Below are 8,861 nucleotides of genomic sequence, written 5' to 3'. Positions count from 1 at the left end.
CTAACATGTACAATACCTTTTGAGAATCATCATCATGGTGACTAGTGTAATTATGCAACAATTTCTGTGAAAATGATCTAAAACTGACTCTGTATTTTATGTGCATTTGTACTTACATCTTGAATACAGGAATATATTCACATGTTTAATAGGGGATGCACTCATATGTTAATTGATTATTAAATCAATGCCTAAGTATTGTATTACCAAACTGTTAATAGTTACATTTTCTGAAGGTAGAAATGTGGAGGTCAGTCAAGTTCAACATTATGCTTGTGAAATGTATAATAGGTCAATATTCATTATAAATATAAGAGATATTTTAACTGAAGTATAATTTAAGACAACTCAAATCAAAGTTAATTCTAATTAGGATAAATGTAAATAAATAATTATTCAATGATTACCAAAAACCTGTGGGGTGTGTGTGTGTGTGTGTGTGTGTGTGTGTTTGTATGTGTAGCAATATCAATTATTTTAGGTATCAAAATTTGCTTTTTTTAAATTTTTTTTCCCAAAGTTACTCTCTTCCACATTTCCTACAGTATAAGTTCTGAATCCTCACTGTTTATATAGTTCATTTTATTAAAAATGTTTCTTACATACAATATGCCTCCAGTTGAAGCAATTATTAAAGGAAAAGACATAGAAAAGCAAATATGAGCTAACATCTTCCTGTGAATTAATAACTAAGTTTTAAAGACAAGTAACTGCCTGCTGAGCAGTTCTATTGAATTTATAGCTTTGTAGAATATTAAATATTTGTATAAGAAACATTGGCAATTAGTTAAAACTGAATTTTAATTTTTAAATATGCTCCAAATCAAAATATAATAAATTTTATTGCAATATCCAAGGCAAATGGAGACATAACTACTTTGGGCTGTATGTACTGAAATGCAGCTAGAGGAGATAGAACTTAACAACTGTTAATGAATGCATATGGACACAAATGCCATTAGAATTGAATTTCAAATCTGCTTTCCTCATTCTGTGTTCAAACACCCTCTGCCTTTGTTCTCAGCTATGTTATACAAAAGCAAGGCTTTGCTGAATTTGCCCTTTTAAATTCACAACCAAAGCTATGAATAAGAAAAGGAGAAAAAATAATGAAAGCACAGTAAATGGGAAGTAAAATATGGCCAGAAATGATTTTGTGGGTCTTTATGTAAGGCAAGTTGTTAGAATGTAAATGTATTACACACTGAAATTACTCTTCATTGTTGGCAGTGGTGGACACAGACAGGCAATCATTTTTTGGTGTGTGTGGTGGGGGTACTGAGGATTGAAGTCAGAGGCAATTGACCACTGAGACACATCCCCAGCCCCCTTTTGTATTTTATTTAGAGACAGAGTCTCAACTGAGTTACTTAGCATCTTCCTTTTGCGGAAGCTGGCTTTGAACTCTGATCCTCCTGTCTCAGCCTCCTGAGCCACTGGGATTACATGCATGTAATTTTTATCACCTTTAATTCTGAACCAACTCCTAAATAATGTGATTTAAGCACACTTGTATCCTTGTTTCTTCATGATCCTGTTAAAGAAATGACTATGATCCCTGGTAAACCTCATCTTGAGGATCCAAATGCTGTAATTTCTTCCATCTAAAATCTTCTCCTTTTTTTTTTCTTTTTTTAAAATATTTATTTCTTAGATTTAGGTGGACACAATATCTTCATTTTACATTTATGTGGTGCAGAGGATCAAACCTCGTGCCTTGTGCATGCTAGGCGAGCACTCTACCACTGAGCCACAACTTCAGCCGCCCCCCACCCTCCTCCACCTTGACTTTTCTTACAGGCAGGAAATCAGTTCCACTGAATGAAGTCCTCAAGTCTCCTGTCTTCACTTAATATTTTGAATAATTATTATAATACTTTTCCATTACCCATAGAAGGGAAAGGATTTTTACTCCCCCCCCCCCAGGAGAGAAAATTACTTTCCTCCATCCTGCCTTATTTCTCCAAATATAATGAGTAGAATGAATGAATTATTTTATTTACACCATAGAGAAAATAGCCAATTTTCCCATTCAGTGTTTTTGGACCCATGTCTTTTATTTTTTAAGAGGTGTGGGTCCTTACTGATGTCTCTTCTTTGAACAACTAACTCCAGAGAGAGAAAGAGTGCCCAGCAGAGAGTGGAGATGGGGTAGAAGGTGGCCATTCCCCAACTGCTACCACTTTGATGGGGGTGGACAAGTTCTAAGTCTGGGATGAGGAAAGAGAGAGAGCATAATTTGTGCTTTGTTTCATGCTGTGACTCCTTTCCAGCTTTCTGGGATCTCCCCCTCCCTTACTCCAGAGACTAGTTTCCACACACTCAGAACACTTATAACCTATATAGAACTGGGAGGCTCCAGGCTGCATTCTGAAAAAAAAATCCCAACTCAGAAATGCCTATTCTCATTCCTGTAATATAAAGAACTGATATTAATTTTACTCAGGATAACAGCAGTTTTTTTTAATTAAAAAAAATTGAGGCTTTATTTCATCTCAGTAAGAAAACCCTCAGGGTAGAATTCAAGACATGAGAAAACTAAGGATTTCTTTCTCTTAAATTCCAGCTCATGCTAGTTTTTCTCTACCTAGATAAATATATATTCACCAACCGGTGAGCTTCATAGATGCAGGAGGCACAAAACAGTTTTGACTTCAATACAAAAACACAAACGTACACAGAAAAACAACTGAAAAGAGAAATGGTCCCACTCAACTAAATCTCCATACCCACATGTAAATACACTTATAAATGACCTCCATCCCCTTAAAGAAAGAAACCAATACAGAAATACAACATACGGTTTAAATGTGCTCAGTAGTACACATGCCTTTGAGTTTCTCCAGTAAATAGATAGTGTTCTCTACTACCCTGTTTTATATGTTTTCTTTGCGTGCACACATGTTTAAGAGAAAAATGGGAGAGGAAATGTATAGGCTCTCTCAGGGCGGCCTTTAGAAGATGGCAGCAACTGCCTTCCTCTGTATCTCCACCCAGGACTGCAAATTGCAACACATTGCATATATAGATACTTATTCATATCTTAGTATATTTTTTAGTGAATTAAGGAACACAACTAGGTAAAATGTTATGGACATAAAGAAAGATCTACAGAGACATACCCCCAAAGATGTGAAATTGAGAGAACTGTGTGATGCTGAAGGAAAGAGTTTGAGAAGGTATGAGCAAGTGAGCAATGGTTAGAACAAGAAGAAATGGGGTATTAAACAGTAAGGCTGGCTAACAGAGTAAATGTGTGATTTTAATATTAATTATTATGGAATTAAGTTCTCGAGAATCTCACAGAATGATTAAACATGATTCCTTTACTTACGTAAACATTACAATATTTAGGAAAATAGGAAATGTTCTTTTAGCATAACTATTTTAAGTCTCTTCTGTTATTTAACTTTTTAACTATTTTATAGTATGATGCTTGCATCATGTCCAGTTTCCAAAACATTAATAATTTCTCAGTAATTATTTGTATTTATTGTAAGGAAAAGTATTTGAAATACAGAAAAAATAACTGTTATTCCATCAATATTCTTTAAGAACTAATATTACATCTATTTTTAATGTGATTACCCAGACTTACCTCAATCAGAACATGTAATGGTGCCTTGCTCTTTTGTTGTTCATATACCTTTCTTATATCAGATCTAAACTTTACACAATAAGAGGATTATATAAACTAAACTCTATTTTTTATGACTATATATATATGTTTTATATATATATATATATATATATATATATATACATATATATGTATGTATATATGTCTTGTCTCACCATTTTGAGTTTAATAGGGTATGTGTAATTATGTATTGCATCTAAAACAGGTATTTTACTTTATTCAACTTTTCAGTCCTGAAAGCCATAATCTAAGGAAGTAGAAGATGCAGGTAATATGCAGGTAAGTTTAAAAATGAAAATCTGCCATTATGTTTTTGCCTTCTATAATGGAGAGAGGGAAGGATAACAAATTATTGCCTTAAAAGTATAAATCAAAGAATGATTTACAGATAGCTAGAGTCCTTCCAGAGTATATAATGCTTTGCTCAGTGAATAAGTTGATTGCAAATGAATAATTTTTCAGGTGACATAACATTAGCAACTCAAGAAGACAACTCACACTTCAATTCTGAAGAATTCTATGATAAACAAGTCATTTTATCTGATATACAGTGACAGATGATTAAGACAGTGCATTATACTGTATTCAGAATTCTTTTTTTCAGGACTATCAATCCAGCCATAATGGTATGTTATAAAATCATGCACACTTGGACAATTCCTTTCATAACAATAGCATCCCAAATGTCTCTGCAGATGTTTGGTGAAGATTGCCTTTGTGACGAGAATGGATGTTTAGATGCCTGTAAGCATTAAAATCTAACATAAGAACAAGGAGAAACGTTCCAACGTGAGAGTTCAGTTTGCTCTCTCAAGTAGTTTGGGACCTGAAGTTTCAATATGAACATTGAGTTTAATAAGCTTTTGTATATTATATGAAATAATGTGAAGTATATTTCCATTTTTAACAGAAATGGAAATATACTTCATTTTCCCCAAGAAAGGAACTTTATTTAAGATTTTCAGAGGAAAAATATTAAGGATATATTATATGGGAAACAAGTTCAGATTCCACTTGGTTATTTAGCTGCAGGATAGTAGGTGATGTCACCTGTAAACTTAATCAGCAGTGTAAAGAGCACCTAATGATCCACAGATCCGTAGTTGGCCTAATAAAGCTGCTATTGATTTTAATGGTCATTTCAATTACTAATAATCTTACATCTCTTTTTTTCCTTCTGTAGCATTATATGTGTTCACAACTGAGATAAGCTGTGTTCCCTCTTTTTAATGGAAACATATACATAATAGATATATGTTAGATATGCCATAAGAAATATAAAGAGCTCATCTGAGGTACCTAGGCAGTAATGGAGTTGTTAATGACAATGGCAATTTTCCATTATCCAAATGTGTTTTTCTTACATCCATTTTTTTTAAAGAGAGAGTGAGAGAGGAGAGAGAGAGAGAGAGAGAGAGAGAGAGAGAATTTTTAATATTTATTTTTTAGTTCTCGGCGGACACAACATCTTTGTTGGTATGTGGTGCTGAGGATCGAACACATGCCAGGCGAGCGCGCTACCACTTGAGCCACATCCCCAGCCCTTACATCCATTTTAAAGTAACTGTTATTTACTATTTACATCTAAATTTTTTTCAACTTTGATGTATTTCCTCATGGGGTTTATAAACACTCAATAATGTTGATAATGAGACTGATATTATCACCAATAGAAGCAATGCCTTCCAGATTAAAGAAAATTAAATTTTGATTATCAAGGAAAACACCATTTTGTGTTAAGAGTTCTTCAATTATATTATATATGATCATATTGTTTTAATATAACAACACTGAATCAGAAAACAAGATTAATTATAAATTAAAATTAGTTTTTAATGAGCATTCTAAATGGTTTTAACAATAGAAAACCATGTCAAATAAATCAATATAATGCATTTTTAGAAATTAGCAAGTCTTCAATAAGTTAATGAGAATCTGATGTCTCATGATTATTCATTTTTATTGACTTTGGTATTTGAAAATCCAGTGAAGTATTTATATGAATCAGCCTAATTTTGATGGAGATGAAAACAACTATATGTGACCAGTACATTGCAGAGTTTCTATTGATAATACAGATTGATACATTTGAAAGATACAGGACTTGTAATTGGTTTACTTGGTAACCTGGAAATATTTATTAGTGAATAAACGTCCTGTGTCAGATATGGTTTTGCATATAGCTTATTTGAAGACATTCTATCTGCTTGCTGATGGACTTTATAGCCTAGTGGGTGGGGCACACTATCAAATTTAATCACATCCTCCTAAAAGTGAAAATAAACATTAAAATTAAAAAAAAATGGAGACTCTATTTCCATTATTTTACCCGATTTATAAAAGACATTGACAGGGGGTGAAGGTGTGTTTTCTTAAAGGACTGCTGAAAGACTGAGATCTGAAAAACAGGTAGGAATTGAGTGGGTAAGAGGAAGGACAAGAGGGTAAATGTAAATGCCTAAAGCGGGCAAGCATCAGGAAGGAAAAGTGCATTATGGCAGAGCAAAGAGCCAAGAGAAGCCTGGCAAGGCAAGGCTAAGACAGGGAGACAGGACAGATCTTGCAAGCCCTTGGAGATCCAAGAGCTTTCTTTATGGGCAAGGTGGGTCTATAATGAGATGATTAGATTTGCATTTCAAAATACAAAACAAGGGGCTGGGATTGTGGCTCAGTGATAGAATACTTGCCTAACATGTATGAGGCACTAGGTTCAATTCTCAACACCATATATAAATAAATAAAATAAAGGTCCTTAGTGGGATGCAAAACAGCAGAAAAGTAGATGAGACAAGGTTATTGAAGAAATAGCAATAAGAAATTTAAGTTACATCACTCCTCTGAATGTTTTCCTCAAATAGAAACTATAAAATGAAATTATAAAAAATATACTGTTTGATTGGCTACTTCTAAGATCCCTTCCATTTCTAACATTCTATGAATCATATAAGGTGGAAATGAAACCTGCACTTAACGGGCAGGATACTGTACTGGTTGTAGAAAGTAAAGTACTAAAAGCTCAGGCAGCCATCTCTCCAGAGCAAATGGTCTCCTTGATTCTATTGCCACAGAGATATCTTAAATTAGAACTGAAAAGATAATGAAGAGTTATTTCTATTTCCAGCCAAATTGTATGAGGCTTCCCCAAGGGAAAGATAAGTAAGCCCTCTCTTAGGCCAACTAAATAGTTATTTTAATGTTTTGGGGAATAATAAGAAAAAGTTCTGCAAATTGGAAAAAATAAAGATAAATAGAAAACTTCCAAGACACTTTAAGAGCTATTTTGGGCTCTTTTCTCATTCCACAGTTGCCATAGAGATCAGTGAACCCACTCCATGACTTTAAATATTAACTCTGAGTATTAATCTCAAATTTTTGCCTTCATTGTTAATCTATGCCTGTAATTTCAATCCCATATTTTCTACTACCTTCTAAGCATAAATAAGCAAAAAAATGATAAATAATAGATGAGAAAATTAAATATTCTTCTAAATACATAATGATCCTCATGCACATTATAAAATCCTTTGCTCTGTGGATAAAAATAAAATACTGCTACTATTTATAGATGTGGTGAAAGCAAAACTCAGAGGGAACTATATGAGACCTAAAGGATTAGTTTAGAAAAAAATTAAAGAAAAAAATTAATAAATTGAAAAGGAGAACAGAAGAATAAATCCAACCAACACAGCAGAGAGAACAATAATTCTTTTTTTTTTGGGGGGGGGGGGGTACTCAGTTTAACTTCAGGGCCTAATGCAAGCACTATACTACTAAAAGATAACCCCAGCACTTCTTATTTTAAGACAAAGTCTTGCTTTGTCCAGGCCAGTCTTGAACTTGTAGTTCTTCTGCCTCAGCTTCCCAAGTAACTAGGATCACAGGCATGCACACAGGCATGCATCAACTCACTCAGTCAGTAATTAATATTCTAAGTGCATAAATTAATGAAAGGGGAAAAAAAGAAAGAACCAAACTGACTAATAAAATTAGTAATCCCATGGTGAAAAAAGCACTGACTAATAAGCTGACTAATAAAATTAATAATCCTCTGGTGAGAGAAGAGAAACATAAATAACACTGGGAATTGAAAAGAGGAATGCCTGTATGTTTAAGAATGAGTTACAAGCAGGGAATATCAACAATTTTACACAAAAATATTTAAAGGTTGGGCCTCTGGGAGGTAATTAGGTAGGAGGGTAGAGTTCTGGTGAATAGAATTAGTTGCATTGCAAGATACACAGGAGACTTGCAGGATCTCTCTCTCAGACACTGCCATGCTAGGGTGCAGTAAGAATGCAGCCATCTGCAAACTAGGGGAAGGCACTAACCAGACTCAAAATATCCTGGCAACTTGGTCTTGGATTTCCCAGTCTCCAGAATTTGAGAAATAAAGTTTTACTTTTGAAAGCCACTCAGTTTTAGAGCGGCCCAAATTGAAAAAGATACAAAATAAAATTCAGCAAATTGCTTTTTAAAATAATTTTAGTTTAAAAAGTATTTCCATTGAAGTCAGGAATAAGGAAAATATGCCAGTGCTATTCAATAGTGTACTGTGAATTCTAGTTAGTGACTAATGCACAAAAATTAACAAAAAAAAACACTAGAAAATCTGAATTGTCCTTACTTGCAAATAATATGATTTTTTTAAAAAATAATATTACTAGTTTGCTAGATATAAATAAGATCAATATGTCCCAAATATTTTCTATATATATTTCAATTTATTAATTTTCACAGGTATTTTAATTATCATTTTAATGTGGGTAAACTGAATGATATATGATGTGAAACTACAATTATAATGTACAAATTAGAAAAAAAGTAAGTATATTCTTTAATAATAAAATGTAAATGAATTATGTCTGTGTGGCTGATGGTCAAAAATGTTTTGCTTGACAGCATCCTTTATTACATGTATATGTAATTAGAGTCTTAATTTTTAACTAATATGTATAAATTGTTCAAATCCTAAATCAAGAGACTCAGATAATATTTATGTTGTTATAACAACCGAGTTTATTTCTATTTTTCTCTATATATGTTAATTTAATCAATACAAGCCTTTTTTTTACTAAATAACATTATATAAAAAGATCTTAAATATGCATATCTATTACATAGTCCCAATATCAGTATTCAAAACTCAGGAAAGCAACTACAACTATCATAAAATGAAACTATTCACACAAAGGAATCTCAACAAATTTTGAAAATAAACATA

This window comes from Urocitellus parryii (assembly GCF_045843805.1).
Source record: "Urocitellus parryii isolate mUroPar1 chromosome 10 unlocalized genomic scaffold, mUroPar1.hap1 SUPER_10_unloc_3, whole genome shotgun sequence".
In the NCBI taxonomy this organism is placed as follows: domain Eukaryota; kingdom Metazoa; phylum Chordata; class Mammalia; order Rodentia; family Sciuridae; genus Urocitellus; species Urocitellus parryii.
Note: the sequence above shows the minus strand (reverse complement) of the source record.